General features: G+C 41.2%; 1 protein-coding gene across 3 annotated transcripts in view; it reads right to left on the bottom strand.

Annotated features, from left to right (window-relative positions):
• The window catches only part of RASSF7 (Ras association domain family member 7), a 124,915-nt gene that overhangs the window by 39,936 nt on the left and 62,884 nt on the right, over window positions 1-22,095 (bottom strand). The gene's annotated exons all lie outside the window — the stretch shown is intronic.

The following is a 22,095-nucleotide window of genomic DNA, read 5'->3' as shown; positions in this document are numbered from 1 at the left end:
TACCAGGACCTTTACAAGGTGTCTCACTTGTGCCACCAAGCATAAGACGTGACAAACACAGGACAATCAGTAACATAATAAATATAGAACTTCTTTTTTTTTTTAAAATTTCTATATCACTTTTATCCCTGGGGACTCAATGAGCATTATCTGCAGTTGGGGCAGATGGAAAGGTAAGAATTAAATCATCTATGCGCAACCTGCATGATGTGCTTAAAGCGGTAGTATACTCAATGTTTTTACTTTTACCTATAATAAGGTTTACCTGTAGGTACAATTAATATCTCCTAAACCTGCACGATTTAGGAGATATTTGCGCTGCATGCAGCCGCTGACACTAGCAGCACATGCGCTACTTGCCAGAAAGTGGCACATGCGGCCCGGCTACTTGCCGGAAAGTGACTCCCGAGCGCATATGCGGGAGTGATGTCATCACTGCTCCGGCCACTCCCAGCACCGGAGCCCCCAAACCCGGAAGAGATGCCGAGGGAGCATGTCAGCTCCCACAGCGGTGTCCGGGCGTCCGTGTCTGGGCTTCGTTTTAAGGCATTTCATAATGAGCTAGTATGCGATGCATACTAGCTCATTATGCCTTTGTCTTGCAGGGTTTGTTTTTTTTTTTTGGCAGTATACAACCGCTTTAAAATACTTTTTCTAATGTTGCTGCAAAGCACTAAATGTGTTCCCACATTAAGAATAAAACAAAACTAAAATGTGCTGCACTACATTAATAAATCCACTATCTTAAAAAACAAATACACCAAAAGTAAGTGACCCAAAAAAAAAAAAAAAAAATCAAAATCAGGTTATTGGTGAATTAACTGGATTTGATGATTTTTTTTTTTTTTTTTTTTTTTACATTTGGATCACTTTTGATATATTTGGTTATAAAAGATAGGATGGATTTTATTAATGTAGCACAGCATATTTTAGTTAGATTTTTATCAGAATAGCACCAATCTACATACCAGCATGCATCAGGAGTGAGAAAATACTTCTATACAGCAAATGTATATATAGTATCTCACAAAAGGAGTACACCCCTCACATTTTTTGTAAATTTTATTATATCTTTTCATGTGACAACCCTGAGGAAATAACACTTTGCTACAATGTAAAGTAGTGAGTGTACAGCTTGTATAAGTGTACATTTGCTGTCCCCTCAAAATAACTCAAACACACAGCCATTCATTTCTAAACCACTGGTACACCCCTAAGTGAAAATGTACAAATTGGGCCTAATAAGCCATTTTCCCTCCCCGATGTCATGTGACTCGTTAGTGTTACAATGTCTCAGGTGTGAACGGGGAGCAGGTGTGTTAAATTTGGTGTTCTCACTCTCTCATACTGGTCATTGGAAGTTTAACATGGCCCCTCGTGGCAAAGAACTGAGGATTTGAAAAAAAGAATTGTTGCTCTACATAAAGATGGTGAACCTTGGCACCCCAGATGTTTTGGAACTACATTTCCCATGATGCTCATGCACTCTGCAGTGTAGTTGAGCATCATGGGAAATATAGTTTCAAAACATCTGGGGTGCCAAGGTTTGCCATCACTGGCCTAGGCTATAAGATTGCCAAAACCCTGAAACTGAGCTGCAGCATGGTGGCCAAGACCATACAGCGGTTTAACAGGACAGGTTCCACTCAGATCAGGCCTCGCCACGGTCAACCAAAGAAGTTGAGTGCACGTGCTCAGCGTCATATCCAGAGGTTGTCTTTGGGAAATAAACTATGAGTGCTGCCAGCATTGCTGCAGAGTCTCCCACCCCCCCTCCCTCTCACTCTTACCCTCCCTCACCCCACCCCCTCAAACCTCCCCTCTCGTGAGATCTCAGGGGTTCATGCTGGGACTTGTAGGCCTTCAGTTTTGGAGGGAGTCACATCCGTTATACAGGAAGGGGTGGGGCAAATTTACATAGGAGGGGGAGGGGGTGCCAAATTTTAGTCTTGCCTAAGGCAGCACAAAACCAAAATACACCACTGGCTACACCGGATAGGATTTTCTTCCCGGATCAGTTGATTTTTCAACCGACTTCTGTTAAGCTGGGTGGTGCAGACAGGAACACCCATGGCTCACATTTTGGCTGATTCAGCAGGAACTGGCTGAAATTTGAGCCTTGTATGGCAGGTTTAATTTGCAACCATGGACTGCAGGAAAGAAAATGGTTTTATTCCCCCATCAACACAGACAGTGTTGGCAGGGGAATCCCTCTAAGGAGCCATTGTGTTCTTCTGGCAGTGGGGTGGGGGAAGCGGTCCTCGCCAGTACATAAAAGCCACTAGCAATAATCGCATGTAAAATTTGGCAAACTGGCTGTACCAAAGTTGATTGATTGATTGACTTGGGTACATTTAGCCTGCCCATACATGGTTCAAATCTTAGCCGGTTTCTGCTGAACTGCCCAGAATTCGAACTGTCTATGTCTGGCTTAAGCCACCCTAGGAATGACCCTGAAAAAAAAAAAAAAAAAAAAAAAAATCAGCAGACCCAAGAAGTCACACCATTGGAGCGAAGAAGAAAAAAATAAAATCAGTGGGCGATTCAACATGCTGGAATCTACCAAACATTACTGAACATATACTGTGAGTGGGCTGACTCTTTAAATAAGTAACATGATCATCATTTACTTAGGTTATAGTTTTTGCTAGTTTACGCTAAGCAGTTTAGTCATTTACAAACAAATGCAGTCTTAAGAGGCTCACTTCTACAATTATTTACAGATTTTATCTGATTGTGAGTCATTATCAAATGAAAAAATCAAAAGCAAATAGACCAAGTATGAACAGGTACACTCTCCAAGTGCTGACAGACCAATCTATCCCCAACCACAGCAGAAAAGCTAAAGACATTCACTGCTGCCCAAAACCGCTTAAATCTACTAGGAACAAATAGCAGGAAAATGCACCTTCATCTGAGATGGTAAAAAGAACTCTTGGTTCTACTTTGGAAGAATTAGGCCCTACTGTGTTTAGCAAAGGACTGTGAGAATTTGGTGCCAATGCTTTTGTAAAGGGTAATTCTAGCATATAAGGCATTGGGGTCAAGGGTAAAATAAAGGATAAAAAGGTAAGATTTGGCAGACCTGGTCACCAGGCCATTCATTTAAAAAAACACTGAGACTGCTGCTGGGTGCCACCATCTTAGATGTGATGTCTGTTGACCCAGCCAACTCAGAGCTGTCACTCAAGTGACACATTATAATATTTCCCTTCGCTCCTCCCCCAGCAGCTTCCTCGAAGAATATGTAGAGAGGTGAAGGGAAGGGCAGAGGAGCTGGACCAGCACAGAGTAATTATAATGAGTTGTAAGGGTAAAAGGTTTTTTTTTCCTTCTGGTATGTAGCAGCTGCCCCAGCACCCCTTAATACTTATCCGAGCCCCATCTCTGTCCAGTGATGTCCACGAGTCCCTAGGCCGTCCGGGACTCTCCCTCCTGATTGGCTGAGACATAGCAGTGGCGCCATTGGCTCCCGTGGCTGTCAAAGTCAGTGAGGCAATCAGGAGAGAGAGGGGGTGGGGCCAAATTACAGCTCCGTGTCTGAATGGGCACATGGAGCTGAAGCTCGGTTCAGGTGCCCCCATAGCAAGCTGCTTACTGTGGGGGCAGGAGCAGTGACGGGGGACCTGAGAAGAAGAGGATCCGGGCTGCCCTTTGCAAGACCACTGCACAGAGCAAGTAAGTAGAATATTTTTGTTAAAAATAAATAAATAAAAATAAATTATAGAATGATAATCACTGCAAGTAGTTAAATATTAGATTTTTCTGTGCTTTTGCCTGGAATTTTTTAGGTTTGTGACAGGGTCTCTTTAAGATTAGTAATCAGAGAATGTAGGGTCAGGTTATATTTCTAGCACTGAAAACCTTGTGCCAAACACTACTAGGGAACACCAGTGTACTGAATATTATCCGAATACAGTTTATTAGATTGTAAGCTCTTATTTATTGTAACTGTACTGTCTCCCTTTTATATTCTAAAGTGCTGCTTAAACTGTTGGCGCTATATAAATCCTGATTAATAATATTATTCTATGCATGATTAATCTTAAAATTACAAAATCTTCGGTCTCATATACAAAAAAAAATTGCAAATAGAAATTACAACACAGCTGAGAAAATATATTTACATTTTTATTAGCTACAGAATTCTTAAACCTGTAAAGTGGATTTAAGGGGACAACTCGGATGATACATTTAATTCTAAAGCCCTGTACACACGATCAGAATATTGCACAAAAAAAAAAAAAAAAACAGTTTTGAAGCAATCGTACGATAATCTGATCCGTTAGTACACAGCTTCCTTTCAAAATTTTTCGAAGGGACAAACAGGGAAATTTTTCTCACACGATTCCAGATCGTACGATTTTTGTTTAATTGGTACAGTTTTCATCTGTAAATACAATACAAATACACTGAATCACTTCTGAATTTTTATTCTGTACTTTAGTAACCTATTCGTTTTCGATATGGAACTAGCATGCAAAAAAAAATGGATAACTATTAGTCCGATAATCTCATTGTGTGTACTAGGCTTAAAATGTTCCTCTATTTCACTCTCCTAAAAACAAAATGCCTGCAAAGGATTTTATATAGGGTGTAGTGGTGTGCTTGGTCACAATCCATCAGAGAAACACAATGGTAGCCTACATGATCCCATTTATAGCCATTTGTTGTCCTATAGAAGACCATTAGCAAATATACAAGAGAACACCCATTAAAACAAAAAAAGAAATACAACGACTGTAAATTCCTCATAAAATAAGTCAACCCTTTCTAGTTAATGGCGTTTAAAGGATTGTGTAAACAGGGCTGAACACTAGCTTTGTTTTATTGGCCAAGTTAAGGAAAAATTAGACATACTTCTTGAGCACAGCTTGTAATATGAAAAAAATTGTCCACACCTTAATTATTCTCGTTTTTTTAAATGTATGTGCCTCTAAAGCTGTTTATTGTATTACTACCAAACTGTGGACCATCCTGAGTGAGTGGAAAAGGACAATGGCATCTACAGAGTCACAGAAATGGTTAACTGGGGACAATGGGACCAGCTTGTGTTACCGGATCATTCGGTAGATCAGCAATAAAGAAACTACCAGGTTCCAACAAGGGCATGATGTGAGTCCTGGCAAGGCAGGTGCCTTACTTGGGTCCATTGAGGAACAATAGAGAAACTATTAACTTTCAGCTACTCCCAGAGACTCTCTCCTTCTCTGTGCATTACAATGGGAAGCTTCTCAGGTATCACTCTGTAGGTGAATCGCCATTGACACAATGGCCTCACATAGAACAATGTGTGTCAGTATTATCTCTATCTGATATATTATTGTATTTATCTGCTGTGTTTAGAATTGGGTTTCCTACCTAAAATAATCACAAGGATTAGATGTATACACTCTGATAACACTACTATGGAGCACAAATATCTACAGGTAACACTACTATGGAGCACAAATATCTACAGGTAACACTACTATGGAGCACAAATATCTACAGGTAACACTACTATGGAGCACAAATATCTACAGGTAACACTACTATGGAGCACAGATATCTACAGGTAACACTACTATGGAGCACAGATATCTACAGGTAACACTACTATGGAGCACAAATATCTACAGGTAACACTACTATGGAGCACAAATATCTACAGGTATCCTCTGAACGCCACTTCCGCACAAAACACTTTGTTGGTCAGACTGGAAATTTGTGAGCATTTTATCTCCATTTTTTCACCCAGATGGGCACATATTACCCTTAACCTTTTCGCTGCTAGAGCAGTTTTTACAATTCTTTTGCAATTTTTTGCAAAACATTTAAAAAATAATTTTAGGCCTGAAGATTACACAAAACCCCCAAACATTATATATTTTCTGAAAGCAGACAGCTTAGAGAATAAAATAATAGAGGTTTAATTTTTTTTTACGTCATAAGATATTATTGCAAAATTTCAGCAAAAACACACACTAAAGCGATTTTTTAGCCAAACAAAATGCAATAAACTACCCAAATTTCTGGTAAAATATAAAAAATGTGGTTGCATCGAGTAAATAGATACCCAACACTACAATTTGTGTGCGCGGGTGAAATGGCAACAAGCTTCACTACTCTATATTTTCTATAGGTGACACTTTAAAAGCCTCCTGTAGGTCATCAGTTTAAGGTTACAGAGGAGGTCTGCTGCTCCAATTAATGCTCTCACTCCGGTGTGTGCAGATACATGTGTATTGCAATTAATGTTTTCATGCATAGATGTCCCTGATGCATGCTTTTATGTTTGTATGCGTGTGTATATGTGGGGGTCCTAAGAAGTTTTTTTTTGGGGGGGGGGTGGGGGTATTATGCGCTTAGGTGTAACGATTTTTTTGTAAAAAAAATTTAGGGGACAGGTTCTTTTTAATGAGATATGCAGGGTCTCAAAGACCCTGCAGGTCTCCTCTGGGCTCCACTAAGAGGCTGACCCCAGAAGTGACGTCATACATGTTGCTTTCTGGGTCACAGCAAGAAGGGGAGGAGAGTGGATGTGTGCCTGCTCTTCTCCCTCCGCTCCACCTGCCATGTCGGTCCCAGGCCCGCAGATGGGCAAGCGGAGCCTGAAAAACGTGTGTGTGTGTGTGTGTGTGTGTGTGTGTGTGTGTGTGTGTGCGCAATCCACAACTCAGCCCCCAGCTACATCACCAGCTTAGTTTGAAAATACCAACCTAAATCACTCTCTTTGTTCCCACTCAAGACCTCCTGCTCTCTAGCTCCCTCTAGCTCCCTCGTCACCTCCTCCTATGCTCGCCTCCAGGACTTTTCCAGAGCCTCTCCCATCCTATGGAACTCCTTACACCAATCTGTCGGATTCTGCTCTGTTAGCTTTTAGACAATCCCTGAAAACCCTTCTTTTCAGAGAAGCCTATGTTGCCCACACCCAACCACTGATTTCGTTTTCTTCATCAGCTCATCCCCCACAATTACCTTTTGTATCACTTGACCCCTACCTTTTAGATCGTAAGCTCTAACGAGCAGGGCTCTCGGATTCCTCCTGTATTGATTTTTAAAAATGTACTGTCTGCCTTCATGTTTTAAAGTGCTGCTCAAACTTATGGCCCTATATAAATCCTGTATTTTAATAATAATTTGGTATATAAAGAGACACATATTTTTGCATGTTGGATGTACTGTTTATCACAAAAAGACTTCAAAATCTTGAAAAATACCTGGGGACCGTGATTGAAAAGTTAGACGAAGAAGGAAACAATTGTGGGGCTGTTGGTGGTGCAGTGACACAAAAGACACAAGGAGGTCTCCTACCACTATTCACTGATCTTTCCATTGGAGAGCTCTCTTAACAAACCTATGCAGGAGCTACAATGATTGCCCATCTAAACAATTCTAACACAATTATCGGACAATCCTAATATGTGTTGACACAAAAGAATCCCAGAAGATGAATGTGTGTCCTGCTAATTGAACGGGTTGGAAAATTGCTGGAGCAATTCCTATAGTACTCACAATATGCTGAAGCCAGACAGACATTCTAAAATGATGAGAAATTCCACTGTTCTTTGGAAAAACATTCAATAAAGGGCTTGATTTTCCTAAAAGCACCAGTTTCTGAACCATTACTAGAGAAGCACCAATTATCCAATATCATTGCGCTAACAACCAGTTACATACAATATAACTGTTAAAGACAATGGCTTAAAAGAGATATTGTATTTAAATGTATCCATTTAGCAGAGAATTAATCTCCAATGTAAACATATCTGTTTAGTGCATAGATACAAAGAAAGTTAATTGATGACGTTTGTGAACAGCTTAGAGGTGTATCTGATACAGAGTCCATTACTTTTCTTGATTGATGCTATGGAACTGGCGCCTTTTTATCTCTTGTGTTTATATCCATGTTATCTTCTCTAAACAACTGTAAAATGTCCTAAATACCAAAAAAGATTTCCTTCCTCTTATTGGACTTTAATTGCAAAATTAATCAGTACTAATTTGCTCCTGTGACACTTACAAGCTTTGGAAGTCTTGTTCAGATATTCAGTAATGAGGACACATTTCTACTCTTTGCTCAGCAAATACTAATGAAGCCATTTCTGAACGTAATTTAGACATTTATTGGACAAAAAGGAGCTTTGTACGCATCTCCGATCTGTCATTAGAAAGCGTCTAACATGTAAACAGGATTATTAGACCAGCAGTACTCAATGCTCCGGGGTCCATAGCTTGTGGTCAGGTTTAATTGGGGGGGGGGGGGGGGGGAACTATATCTATCTAATGAACCTTTTCCATCAAATTTTATTTAAAAACAACCTTGGGTACAAAGATTTACTAAAAATTGCAGCTTGCCTTTATTCACTAAATAATTACATAAAAAGTATATATAAACCCAACAATAAAACTGTAATAAACTTCAGTTTACCAGTCTGTAGATGTCTTAGTTGTATTCTTTTTCTTTTTAAAGCGGAACTTTAGTCAGACAATTACATCCTCCTAGATCACTTCATGCCGGCCCCTTTTGCAGGTAAAGCTATGTATAATATTAAAAATAAATGTCTATATTGAAAATATCTATATAAAATCCAGTAATATACTGCCCCACCCTGCTCTGCACATGCTCAGTTGCGCTCTATTTTTTTTTTTTTCACACTGTGCTTAATTTATAGAGGCCGGTCTGTTGACAGCCTAAAGATTTACTGCTGTTCAGGGGCTCTGGGCTTCAGCAAAATGGCAGCCTCCAGCCAGGAGAAACAGGAGCAATGCTGAAGCCAAATTAACAGCACACACTAATTTTGGTAGCATAATTATTAATGTGGAATATATGTTTCTTACTAAACATTATTTTTATTGAGTTGTTGTTTTAAGGACAAGTACATTTTTTGCAAAGTACAGAAAAATACCCAATGATCAGAAATCAAGTGTTCTTGTCACTTTTTGTGCACTAAACTAAAATCTCCTAAAATAAATAGTCTTCTTAGTTATTTTCTGTTAACCAATGCTGGCAAAGGGGGAGGATTTCTGTGGTTCAAACTAGGAGAAGAGCAACCTAGAGTGACAACGGCGCTACAGTACAGTGAGTGAGTGTAGTCACACTACTACAGGAAAAGAACACCAGGTGAAAAAAAAAGCCTGAAGAATAATAACTAATTCAGCTACCACATCTAAGGACTGGTATGCTGCAATATATTAAAGCAGAGTTCCACCCTGGGAATACTTTTTTTTAATAAAAATACCCCCGGGACAGTCAGGGCTAGTACATTCCACAATGGCTAGCCTCTGATCTGTCCCGGGTTGCACTTACATACCTTGAAACAAATACTTACCGTGAAAAAGTATTGTCCAGCGCTGCCATCTCAGGTGTGGGCAGCTTGAAGCCAGCGCGATCCTCTTCTGCGTCCTCTTCCGTGTTCTTCGGTCCCACGATGCACTGCACCGGCCCCGCCGTCACTTCCGGTGCACGCGCGTCATCCCTCCACAGCTTCTGGGCATGCCCAGAAGCTGTTTAGAAGGGAATGACGCGCGCGCCCCGGAACGGACGTCGGGGCCGGTGCAGGCGCAATGATTGCTGGGAGCGATGACGTTCAGCTCCCAGGAATCATTGCAAAGCCAGGAAGTGACGACGGGCCGTGGCCGCCGAGGGGAGGAAGAGGAAGTAAGGTAAGTATATTTTCTTCTCTACGAGGTAAGTAAAAAAAAAAATGCGATTATCCATTTGTTTTTCAGTTGACCCGGAGCGAGAAGATGGAGGTAAGTATCATTTTAGGGTGGAACTCCACTTTAACATTTTCCTTTGGGGGTTATCGCCTCTACAAACTAGGGTAAAGATTTGTCATTTTTATTTACTTATTTTTTTTACTAGTAATGGCGGTGATCAGCGATTTTTAGCAGGGCCGCGACATTGCAGTGGACACCTGACAATTTTGACACTTTTGGGGGGACCAGTGAAATTACTACAGTAATCAGTGCTAAAAATATGCACTGTTCCTGTACTACTGACACTGATAGGGAAGGAGTTAACACCAGGGGCGATCAAAGGGTTAAATGTGTCCCTAGGGGGTGCTTTCTAACTGTGTGTGGGGGGGGGCTTGCTGCATGAACACAGAGACCTGTGTTCCTCAATAAGAGAAACACAGGATCCCTGTGTTCATAACTGACAGAACAGCGGTCTGCTATGTTTACAACGGCAGACCACCGTTTTGTCTCCACAGGGAGCGATTGTGGGTTTGTGGCGACAATCGTGGCCACGGAATGGCTCCCTCTGTGGCCAATGGCCCCGCGCCCCCTTGTGAGGCGACATACATGTACGTCGTTTCGCGGGACAGAGCCGACCTGCTGCAGAAAACTATGGCGGCTGGTCAGCAAGCGGTTAATCATGACTAGCCTCATGTAACACGTTCCTAGTTTTGTATTCTCTTCTGCAGCATATCCCAGCCAAAATGTAGCATGTTCACACTCTGATCCTTATTTCCTCTATTAGATCTGCAGTATGACAGTCCTCTAAATCGTTATTACAGATACTAAACATCATGTGCAGCCCTTTGATGTCAAGGGCTGCATTTCAGGCCCTCTTTAGCTCATAAGTTTAACTGATTTAACCCATGCAGTGCTAATGAGGGGGGGGGGGGGGGGGCAAGTATAGATTTATTTCTAATTCCTGGATTTGGGATAAAAAAAAAAAAAAAAAAAAAAGGGAGCCTGTACTCTGATAAATAATAAAATTACCATTGTAGGCCTCTCCTTCTGAAAATGCTTGTTGCCTGGCTGTCATTCTGGTCCAATGACTTTAAAAAAAACTTTCCAAGTCATAGACCAACAACAAATGCAAAGTACTGACTTTACTCCAGCTTTCTAATTGGCATGCCTGTTCCAGGTCAGTACCTCAAATTACTGAAGCTGGGCAACTATTATTTTTTATTTTTTTAAAAGGTGGTCAGAAATGGGAATCTTTACATTTCTCTTGAGTGCAGGTTTCCTTAAAATGAGCCTGTGGGTATGTAAGTGTACAAACCACCATATGATGCCATTAGGCAAACCAAGAATTAGTAAGTAATGGAACCCTAAGTGACCTCAAGGCATTGTCCTACCATTGTAAAACAACTCAGGTCATGGAAGGGTTATGATTGGCGGCTACTCTGTTGCTGCTGGTTTTACTGGTTAGTCAAGCAAGGTGCAAGGTCCAGCTTTAATTAGGAGGTAGGACTCAGAATACTGGTCCTGCAGCATGATGTGTGAACATGCACAATGGAACATTCCCAATGGACTACCTTGAAGTCACTGACTGCAACCGGTAGCATTCAGAATCGCCTAGAGAAAAAGATCCTAACACTCATCACTGCAAAAGTTCAATTCAGGTGAAATGCATCCTGGTGTTTGAAACCCTCAAGAGAGGTCTGAGCTTTAAACACACATAAAGATATTCACATTTAGTCAATGTGTATTCAGTAAAATGCTCCTTGTGCACAAGGAGCATAAGAATACACCTAATAGGGTTTATGCTAATCTGCAGAAATGCCAGAATCTTAGAATTCAGCACTATCACGGGGACTTGAAGTCTAACCAATACAAAATGTCAGTGGTTTGCTAGGGACAATCAGCATGGGGGAGGAGCCAGGACCGCCGGCGGGGGGAATAAAGGAGGAGGATTGCAGCTGCTCTATGCACCACCATTACACAGAGCAGGTAAGTAGAACAATTATTATTATTATATATATATATATATATATATATATATATATATATATATATATATATATATATTTTTTTTTTTTTTTAAATAACAAGGGTCCTTTAGTGCCCATTCACACTACCGCGACTTGTCAGCCTGACAAGTCGCGGTCCATGCAGTGCTACGGGAACCGTTCTAATAGGAGCGACTCAAGTCGCTCCGACTTAGAAAATAGTTCCTGTACTACTTCAGGGCGACATCGGAGTGACTTGCATTGACATTCATTATATGAAGTCCCTGCAGTTGCGCCGAAGTCGCGGTGCACGCCCCCGAAGTCGTGCCGCGGTAGTGTGAACCGGCACTTACAATCACTTTGAAGCTTGGTTCACATTCGTGCATGCCAGGAATGTGTTCAACATCATGCACCTTCCCAGCACACACAGAAACACACTGCTCTTTAGCAGATGTTTGGGGTTGCCATTAATACCTAATTCCAGACATGTTTTCGTGCAGTTTGACGCGGTGCAATTTTTAGAAATAATTGGGGACTTCTTTTCCTGTTTCTAGAGGGTGAAACAGCTTCCTGAAATGAATTGGCTGCCCTAGACGCGCACGTAAATGTGGACAAGGGTAAGCTGCCTATCCATGATTTATTTGCTGTACAATTGGTCTGAAAGAGAAGAAGAAGATCTGAACAATGCTTGCATCAGAAGAATACCAACCCTCAGTTAATTAGAAGCCAATAAAAAATGGTTCCATACTCTAAAAGCAAGACAATATTACAACTTTAAATCTTCTGTAGAAGAAAAAGTACAAACCTTTAATGGCCTACATCCACACATTAGCCAAGTTAGCCATTTTGGTGTTCTAAGAAGATGATGTTGAAGACCAAACCTTCATAGTACCATATGTTTTAGGTACATACAGCCATAGTATATGAACAATTGCTTAACGTCATTATCTTAGCTGGTCGTGTGATTAAGAAATCAACTCCTCCACTACCTGTTCAATGTAAACAAAGGAGGGCTGGCAGTTAGGACTGGCACAGCTTACAATGGAACTATAGCGTTTGCCAAGTTCAGGTGCAGCGGTTTGCGTAGGAGGGGAATCTACCATCCTCCAACCTGAATAAATAACTCAAACACTTGATGAAAGATGAAGCACCCTCCTGCACTCCCTACTATACTCAACACTAGGTAACAGTCCAACACAATTACCCACACACAAGAACCTTGTGTTCAGACTGTTATCTTATTCTCCTGGACTTTGTAGAGTAGGAAATCTGAAGATAGATAAGACTCCAATTGTGAGCTCATGTGTTATTAACTCTTCGCAAGAGGCTGCCGGACAGGTTGTACAGGAGAGTAATGTCAAACCAGCCGTTATCTCTATAGTATCCTTCACACAGTTTCAAATGCTGTCCATGTGACAATTATTCATTTTAAACCTGCAGATCAGGTGTTGCAAGCACAAGAAAAATGATCTTCGAAACTTAAATTCCTCCAGAGAAAAAAAACTTCAGAACTACCAGTTTCATCTACACATATCTTTTTTTTTTAAAGCTCCTAAAGGAAGAGGGTCTGTGCTGACCACCGAAACCAATCACAGTTTGACTGGATATTTAAAAAAATCACTAGAAAATCGACAGTATGGGACCCAGAGAGGACGGTTCTGCAGTCAATTTTTACTGTAGCCACTCACAACATTTAGAAGTCCCAATGCTTTTACATGGGAAAGGGGGCATATATGGGGCAAATAAATATCCCTGGATTAGGATTTTGCCCAAAGTCCACTTTAAGTCTGTAACTCCAGGAAACTTAAACATGATCCCTTGCAGTGGGGCCAGTGCCTGACATCTCAAAAAGGCCTGGTGGGCACACTGGGGAAATCGAGGGCAAAGGTCTTGCCATTAGCTTAATTGTCCTACTTACAGGTAAAGTATAGTCAAAGCTTTTTTTGGCTAGATTTCTCCTAAAGATTACAAGAATGCAGTTCGTTTTGTGATGTTTTCAGCCTGACAGCAGGCTTTAGTCTGCTGTCACACAGCTGGCCGAGGCTTTGAAAAGATCAGACCATATGGTCGGGATCCACCCAGAAGCCTGGACCTGCACCTGTCTCAGCCTCTCAGCGATCTGTTGAAAGCCTGAGCCAACCCCTCCGGTCCCCTCTACAGAGTGAAGAGCTGAAAGCCACTGACTGACAGTCCTGGCTCTCTGCTCAGAGCAGAGGGGAGAACTGAGCAATTAGGGGTGTTTGATTGCTCTGTTCTCTCTACAGAGCCGATGGGGGATTGATGCTGCATTCCCCTAGGTAAGTATAATGTTTGAGCCATACTTCTCTTGATGACTTTTTCGGAGAGGAGATCACTGCTCTACAATTCCCCAGGTGGTGGATGTTCCATGTTGGGGCTTCAGCAAGTTCCATTTACCTAAAAATGGATAATAAACCCAGGCATTGACATACTGTACACAGGATTGCGATTCTGTGTAGATTCCCCTGCCAGCATCAATGCCTGTGGCTACTCCTTTTGTATCAGACTTGCAGCTTTATCTGTTTTCCAAGAATAATGAAGCCGGTCATATGTCTAGGAAAGGCTGTCTACCTGCTAGGGAAGTAAAGGGCTATGAGCCACGTCAACGAGATGCAACTCAGCAAAACAGACTTTGAAGTGGATTAATTCTTTCAAATATAGGTATTTAAACCCAACAAATCAATATGATCATATATTGCACTTACCAGCCCTTAGATATGGTGACTGCATTAGTTTTTCCCTTTATTTATACCTTATGATTCTGCCAGTAACACAGTTCAACTGTACCACACAATTTCAAGAAAGTGCTGCTCCCCTTCAGTCAATATTTGTCCTCTTAGGCTCGATTCACACTAGTATGATCTCAGATGAGACTTAAGTCGCATAGAATCACATGACAATGGAAATCACATTTTTTTAATGGTGCATGTTCACATTAATGCAACTCAGCATGGCGTGATTTCGGAAGAGGTTCCTGTACTACTTTGGTGCGATTCTAGCATTGATTTTGGACCCACAGAAAATGCAAACTACGTCAAAGTAGCATCCAAGTTGCACTACACAATCCCACTGAAAGTTGGATCAAAATTGGATCGCAGCAGTGCGAATCTATCCTTAGTTAACAAATGCCTGTTAAACAAGCAACTGATAAATGCACAAATGAAATAATGGATGGATTTATTTTTTCACAAAATTGGCATTCCCACTTCATGAACACAGGCATGTAATCAGTTATCATAGATTATGATAAAACACCTATGTGCGCAAATATGTAAGAGGTTTATTCCTGTTTCCAGTTATGTTGTGTTAATAAAAGAGTAAAGAAGCCGCATGCACTTCTCAGTGTGCCGCTATTCTTTATTACATGTGTTCATTTATCGGTAATGCAAAAACAGTCCTAGGATGGCAAAGCTCACTCACTGCACTGTATCAGGACAGCAGAAACAAGACGGAACTTCCCCACCCATCTCATTCTCCATAACATAGAAGGAAGTAGTTCTGTAGTCCCCAGAGCTCACAATCAATGCAATTTATGACAGTCAGCACAAACAGAGAGCATAGGAAGTTAAAAGCTCACAAGATTTCTGCCAATCTCAAACATTCATTTTCTACTTATCAAACAGACATAACAAAATGCTTTCAATTATAGGACTTAACATACCAAAGGGACCAACTACGGGAAGTTCATTGTCAGGCTTACTGTACATACCCTTCAAGCAGAAATCAGCTGTACGGCTTCTTTGAAGATGTGACCCAACATGCATCATCCAGTAGGTGCGCACATCCGGGAAAAACACATGCATGACTGGTTATTAATGCTAGAGTGAACATTTTATATTGCCATCTGCCTTAGAACTTCTGAACATCCTTTAACGAAGGAAACGATACGTGCAATTATTAATATGATGCACACAGTATTCACTAGCGTCAGGAAGGAGTTAAAAAGTTTTATTATTTCCTTTTATCATCAGCCACCTAGTGATAACCTCAGGGCGAATAATTAACATTCCTGGGCACCCTGTAGTCCTCCTCCCTTTCTCACAGTTCTATGCACAAGTTCTCCGAGACTCCTAGGTCTCTCAGAACTAACAGAGCTGGAATCCAGTATGGGTTCAAGCAAATAGGAAGAAAATTAGACGGTAAATGTAAAAACTAGACAATTATAAACCCCTTAAAATTCATTAATTTGTTTTAACTTGGTATTTATGAACAATGGTTAGAAAGATTTTATATGGACTTGTTGGTTGCATGCCGGTAGGCCTCATGCACACTGCAGCTGTCAAACGCCCATTTTACAGGTGTTTTCACATTTCTTTTTATGCCCCTAAACACCCCTCTACGTTAGCCTAAATATCAATGCACACAAAGGCGTTTAGAGGCAGGGGCATTGGGAGACAGAAGTCTGAACACATTCAGGAGGCAAGCCTTTGGCCAGAAAAAAAAACACTTGACAAGCCTAAATGTTAGGAGCGTTTAGCACTTGAGCGTTCATTTCACTGGCCAAAGAAATTAGAGATGCACCGAAATTTCATTGGCTTAGTCTGCATTTTACTGATACTGATATGCATTTTACTGATAAGAGGAAAAAAAAAAAGATGCCGATAATGGCACTGAAATCTATGTTTTTCAAAAGGTCATGTGACTCAAAAACCGCATCAAAAACTTAAGGGTGCGTTACTGATGCGTTTTCAATGCATTTCAACGTAGAGGTGCACTTTTTGGTGTGTTTTTTTTAACGAACCAAAAATGCAGCAAGCAGGATTTAGATCATCACAAAACGGAAGCGCAATGGACCCCATTGAAGACTACATTGAAGACATACACAGAATTTAAAAGGATACACTTTTATTAAGCTAAAGGTGGCAATAATGTCCGACCATAAATGCATATTTATTGAAAGCGTAACTCCACTGTTTTTGAGGAAACCCCCCCCCCCCCCCCCCCCCGGTGATCTATGTACATTACAAGGATTTTAACAAACTTCGTTGCAGATTCCTACCTTTTGTTATTCTGAAGAAATCCCTGTGTGTTTGTCTGTATCCATGTAAGAGTGAGTAATGGGAGTGGTTTTATAAATATCAATCAGATGTGCACCTGCAGGGCTCTGAGGAAAGCTGCTGAGTCTGTATCCCTTTAGACGTGTTCTTTTTGGGAGTATCACACCAAAAATAAAATTTTTGTTGCAAGGGATGCCTGAAATCTGACTTGCATCTTAGGCAGACTTTTGGGAAAATCAGAGATCCAATCACACAAGTAGAATATTATGTTTCTGGGGGGCGTTCTGTACACATTCTGTGCACAAAACAACCCTGGGTAGCCATATTGAATTGCATTTTCAGAAAATTACAGAGCTGCAGATTGAAGAGGAAAGGTAATTCAATTACAATATGACGTGTCACAATTGTATACGCTATATTATTCTTTTATTTGCTCACCCCCCCCCATGAAAAGGGAGCTACCCTTTAAATTTATGATATGAATTAAAAAGCTGAATATATATCTTTATATTTATTTATTTATTTATTTTTTTAAACCAAATGCATACTGCATTTTGAGCTTTGGCACCAACATTTTCATTCGGTGCACCATCAAATGGAATGAACGCCCAAATGCTTGACGCACTTAAACACCTTTATAAAAACGCAGCTTTAGGCACGTTTTTATTGCTGCTTTTCTCCGGTCAGGTGAAAGGCGTTTAAAAAAGCCCTGTGTGTATGGCCTTAACTGCAACTATAGCTGGGTTTGACTATAGACAGCTAAAATTTCATCCAATTGCCATAGAATCGGCTGAAATTCGAGCAGTGGGTGCCCTGCAAGCACCACCTGGCTGGAACCAAAGTAGATTTGAAAAATCAACTGAGCCAGGTGGAAAAATGAACGGCCAACCAATAACTGCATCCTATCAAAAGAAGTCATTGTTCGACAGGGTCGGTGCTGCAGCTGCCTGAATGCAATAGTAGACAGTGAAGATTTCTACAGCCATGCCATTAGTGTGGATTGGGGAAAATTAACTGATTTTCTCCTATTCAACCTATGAGCTGATCAAGAGAAAATTGTGCCATGTGTGGCTACTTTAAGTAAGGTAAAACTTTATAAGCCTTTCAGTCTGTCGGATACCCACCAGATCCTGTAAGATGCTACACAACAGGTGTTGCCACTGGCAACATTGACGTCACAAACCCTCGACTCTCCGTTCCCTCCAATCAGAGAATGCTTTTCAATCTCTGAATGGTACCCATACCAAGCAAGCAGCCTACTGTGTTCAGAATGCAGCAGGTATGCTGCTTGGCATGGGACCTGAAAGCTAGTGGAGATTATTGGAGTAGTGGTGTCTACAGCGACTTCCAGCTTCCAGGGGCATCACCCAGGTATGGTATATCAAAGCTGGATCAATATAGCAATGTAAAAATATCCATACTTAACGATTATTTTTTAAGTATTGGCAATTTGCTATATGGTTTAGAATAGATGGATAGAGGTGATGTACTTCTCTTTTGCTTAGCAGCCGGGAAATCTAATATTTGCAATATTGATTACTATTATGATCCTCTGTGTGAAAAATGTGCAAAACCCTTCTATGGTTGTGAGTAATTGTTTTTAGTTGTACCCATTTTCTACCTTTAACTTGCTCATCTGTCCTACATAACAAATTGTTCCTGTGTTCCTCTGTAAGAGAAAAGGTGCTCAAAAATAAAATTTTAATAAAAATCAGTTTCTTAATTGACCAGAAAGTGGAAAAAAAACAGTCACTAAGTAAAGAAAAATAATGCTTAAGAATTCCAGCTATGGTTATTTTATAAAATGGTTACATTGGTCCACCTTGGACCAATATAATTATGTATATACTATACCTGTCCCAAGCCCCTGGAAGCTGGAAATTACTGAAGTAGACACCACTACTCCAATGATCTTCACTTGCTTCTGGGAGCCGCACCAAGAGGCTGTCCTGCTGTTACTTCAGTGATTTCCATCTTCCAGGGGCATCAGCCAGATGTGGTAAATACATAATTATATTGGTACAAGCTGGACCAACACAACTATGAATAAAAAAAAAAAATCCATATCTGGAATTCCTTTGTATCTAATAAATGCAAACCTGCTGATGTGATTTTTAGTGAAAGGGGAAAAAAGTCCACTTTAACTGTGCATGCACTGCTTTGGTTTGTGAGGCACTACAGACAGACGTCTCTCCACCTGTCTAATGCCTCGTACACACGCATCGATAGTTGGCCGTGAATTTTCAACGTCCGATCGGCCGATTTTCGGCATGTTAGTATGCTTTCGACAACCGACTGACTTTTCGGCCGAATAAAATCTGGTGTGCAGGCTATAAAATTTTTGTTGGCCTTCAACACAACGGCCGATTTTCTGTCAGTCAGTACAGATTTCGGCACACAAAAATCTGATTAGCAAGACTGGGCATGCTCAGAGAAGAAAAAACACACGGAAAGTTAACCAGCACATGACATCACTTCTGAAGTTGGTTTTTGTTGGCCGAGAAAATTCGTGTGCAGTCTAGAGCACATTTCAACCAACACAACAACACTAGACAAAAGTCGGCCGATAATCGTTGCGTGTGTACGAGGCATAAGTCTGAAGTTTTCTTTTAGGGTAGAGTCAGCGAATGACTCATCGTATGGGGATTTTTTTTCTAGAGTCCTGCAGGAAAGTTATTTTGAAACTGTGGAAAAGGGATTACATAAAGAAGATTTCAGGCTTTATTCACACAAGTGTTTCACTAAACAACAATCTAGAAAATGGCCCGTAAAATTACCAGCACAACCTAGTCATCTTTGCCACATTACCCTTGTACACATTTCTATACTATATTGAAGTCTCATGCAGACGAAAAGATACTTATCAGGCATATTACAAGGGGCATGCAAGTCAAATGGGGACTTTTCATTTTACAGGTATGAAAAGGGATGCTAGTGTGGTGGTACTATACACAGTAAGTGAAAAGCTGTCCTTTTACTGATAGGCAGCGCACATGTTGTGGGCCAGTCAAAAGAACGTTAATCAAAATGGCAGACAACAAATGTTGCATGCATGGAACAGTGTGTGGTAATGAAGTTCCTGTGAAAGACATAAAACCCACAGATATCTACAGAAGACTTCAAGTATAGTACAATGTGAGATGCTCAGCTGCAATAAGACATTTGAATGGTCTAAGTGCCGGTTCACACTACCGCGGCACGACTTCGGGGGCGACTTGTGAAGTCGCGTGCACCGCGACTTGCACGGACTTCACATAATGGAAGTCAATGCAAGTCGCTCCGATGTTGCCCCGAAGTAGTACAGGAACTATTTTCTAAGTCGGAGCGACTTGAGTTGCTCCTATTAGAACGGTTCCCGTAGCACTGAATGTACCGCGACTTGTCAGGCTGACCAGTCACCTGACAAGTCGCGGTAGTGTGAACCGACACTAAATGTTTTGAAGATGTCCGCCAATAACGATCCTGCCCGTGGTGGTTCCCAGCCCACATCAGTCATGAACATTCAGCACGTGGAACGCCTGATCCTGGATAAATCGACACATATCCTGACGTGAAATTGCGAATCTTTCTCTGGGAATGATGAACACCATCATTCATGAACATTTGCATTTTCAAAAAGTTAGCGCACGCTGGGTACCAAGACAGCTTTCTGCTTTTGACCGGCACAGAAGAGTTGAAGTCTGCACGGCATTAAAATGAGTGTTTTGACAGGGAAGGCTAGGATTTGTTGGATCACATCATCCCATGTGACAGAACCTGGGCACATCATTTCAGTCCGGCCACATGCCCTTTACAGCTCAGACCTCGCTCTGGGTGATTTCCACTTGTTTGGACCCCTAAAAGGGTTCCTCTGAGATCAGCATTTCAGCACTGATGACGAAGTGAAGCAGACTGTCCTAGAATAATTCAACCATACTGACTGATCTTTCTATGCCGAAGCTTTCCAGGCATTCGTTAAAAGCTGGGACAAGTGTATAAATGTAGCAGGGGAGTAGGTTGAAACAAATGCAGTTTCCACTTCTTGAAATTTGTTCTATTATATAAACTCAAACGGCTCGGTTTGACTTAAATGCCCCTCATATGTGAAGAGCCTGTTCAGCTGACTTTCTTCCCTGTGGGTCTGAATAAAATACCATGCAGGTTTGTGACGTTTATAAACTAAATTTTCATGGCCTTGCATTTTCTGCAGGTAGACGGATCTAGGTTTTCATAATGGGGCTGCAGGCAGAATAGCCCAGCCCTTCTATCTAAAGACAATAGTTCTTTTATTATAGTGCCAGAGGGTGTAACCTGGATTTTGGCAGCAAAAAGGCAAGTTTTAAATATTTCCCATAGATTGTCAGTTCTTTGGTACACACAAAGATTACGTATGGACTAAAAGAAGATGGCATGTCAAAATATCCCACAGCCACAGGGTAATCTATAAAAGAAGATTTTCCCATTGCCAAATAATGCATACTGTCACTCTAGAGATTAAAACTCTCTTGAAAATTACATCAAGGAAATTTATATTTGACGCATGAAAACTCCTATTATATGGAGTTGGCACACAAAAGGGATAAGCTGAATATCAAGCTTGCAGGGGTCTGGTCTGCTACGGATGTTGAGTAGAAAGAGGCTAGTTATGTGGGCTTACAGTAATGCCTCGTACACACGCAACGATTTTCCGCCAACCGGTCGTCCGTCTTTTGTCCAGAGTGGTGTTTTGTTGGTTGGAATGTGCCTAGACTGCACACGAATTTTCCCGCCCGACAAAATTCTACTTCAGAAGTGATGTCATGTGTTGGTTTGCTTTCTTTGTGTTCTTTCTTCTCTGAGCATGCCCAGTCTTGCTCATAAGATTTTTCCCTGTCGAAATCTGTACTGACTGCATGAAAATCGGCCGTGTTTTGGCGGAGGACAAAAATTTTATAGCCTGCACACCAGATTTTTTTTTGCCGAAAAGTTGGAGTCGGTTGTCGGAAGTATCATACTAACAAGCCGAAAATCAGCAGATCGGTAGTCGGACGAAAATTTCCTGCCGATTTTCGATGCGTGTGTACGAGGCTTAAGAAAAGCAAAATAGGTGAACCTTTAGAAGGATGGAAGTTCTAGGCAGGTTCCAGCAGCATAGTGATGTAGACTAGTAGTCCTGAAGGAAGACGACAGCAGGAAGAGCAGTGTCATTGGGAAGTGGGTTTTGCCACTGGGATAGGGATGCTTCACTGTGCTATATCTAACCAATACTGGGTTTATTTGGTGTTTGTTAGCCGGTGCTCTCATTCTGCTGTTGTCCCTCTACCCTTTCAAGACTCCTAATACTAGGATGTTCTTTTCATTAATGGTTTGTGGATGGCTTGTGGAGGTTCACGCGAAATAAAAGTCGGATCCTGAAGAAGCCCGTAGTGTGGAGCGAAACGCATAAATCCGTA

The sequence above is a fragment of the Pelophylax lessonae genome (assembly GCF_965119305.1).
Source record: "Pelophylax lessonae genome assembly, chromosome: 10".
NCBI lineage: Eukaryota > Metazoa > Chordata > Amphibia > Anura > Ranidae > Pelophylax > Pelophylax lessonae.
The sequence above is the reverse complement of the archived record's forward strand: the minus strand, read 5'-3'. Positions and strand labels throughout refer to the sequence as shown.